The following is a 1,676-nucleotide window of genomic DNA, read 5'->3' on the forward strand; positions in this document are numbered from 1 at the left end:
CCCCAGCACTATTTCAACAAATAATGGATACGATGCTTGCTGATGTAGATGTTGCAATCGCATATTTGGATGACATCCTTGTCAAAAGTAAAAATGTACAGGAAGATAAGGAACACATCAGAGCAGTTTTCCAAAGAATTGAGGAATTTGGTTTCAAGTTAAGTGCCGAAAAATGTGAGTTCTTTTTACAACAGATAAAATATCTTGGTCAAATTATCGACAGCCAAGGCAGAATACTGTATCCTCAGAGAACAGAAGCAATCGAGAGGATGCCAGCACCCAATAATATTGCCCAGTTACAATCTTTTTGGGGTTTGGCTCAATATTATGCTAGTTATATTCCAAACATGCATAAGTTGAGAGCACCATTAAATGATTTGTTAAAAAAAGGACAAAAATGGATTTGGTCAAAAGAATGCCAAAATGCGTTTGAAGATATTAAGAAATGCCTGATATCAGATTTAGCTCTAGCACATTTTGATCCACAGAAAGAATTGATTGTTGCATCAGATGCAAGTGACTACGGAGTAGGGGCAGTTCTTCACCATAAACTTGAAGATGGATCAACAAAGCCAATAGCCCGTGCATCCAGATCACTTTTGCCGGCTGAAAGAAACTATTCTCAAATTAAAAAAGAAAGCTTGGCGATTATTTATGCCATTAAAAAATTCCATAGATTTATTCATGGAAGGATGTTTACTTTGCAAACCGACCACAAACCCTTATTGACTATTTTTTGCTCTAACAAAGGCATACCTACGCACACTGCGAACAGACTCCAACGATAGAGCATAATTCTACTAAATCATAACTTTAAAATGGAGTAGATTTCATCCAAAAATATCGGACATGCAGATGGACTGTCCAGGCTCATCCAAAAGTGTGCTGAACCTTTGGAAGACACAGTAATAGCTGCATTGACAGAGGAAAAAGAACTCTCCGGATTACTGTGCAACACAATCAGAGAGTTACCAGTGACTCTAGACGAAATAAATAAGGCAGCAGAAAAGGATGATTATATTGTGAAAATGAAAAAGTTAGTGCAACTAACTGGAAAATCAAAGAAAGACCCTAAAATTTTACCATTTTCTATTTGTGTTCAAACCTTGATGTACGCAGACAGAGTCGTCATACCGACTACGCTTCAGAGAAGAATTTTAAAAGAATTTCATAGTGGTCATCCAGGCATGTCGAGAATGAAAGCTTTAATGCGTGGGTATATGTATTGGCGTAGGATGGACCAGGACATTGAAAAACTCGTAAGAGAGTATCAAGGGTGTCAGCTAGCAGCAAAGGCACAACCTGTGCAGATACAACCGTGGCCAAAGACTGATACACCGTGGACTCGGTTACATATCGATTATGCAGGTCTTTTAAATGGACATTATTTCTTAGTGGTCGTCGACAGTTTCACAAAATGGCCAGAAGTGTTTAAATACAAACACCCTACTTCGATGAGTACAATAGAGGCACTAAGTGTTCTCTTCAGTCGTTTTGGAGTGCCTAAAACTATTGTCAGCGACAACGGCACCCAATTTACCAGCAAAGAATTTGAAGAATTCTGCAAGGCTCTAGCCATTGAACATTTAACAACGGCAATCTACCACGCAAGGTCAAATGGCCTAGCAGAGAGGTTCGTCGATACATTCAAAAGAGCCTTGAAGAAAAACCAAGGC

This window comes from Euprymna scolopes, chromosome 19, assembly GCF_053919585.1.
Source record: "Euprymna scolopes isolate OS-2025 chromosome 19, ASM5391958v1, whole genome shotgun sequence".
NCBI lineage: Eukaryota > Metazoa > Mollusca > Cephalopoda > Sepiida > Sepiolidae > Euprymna > Euprymna scolopes.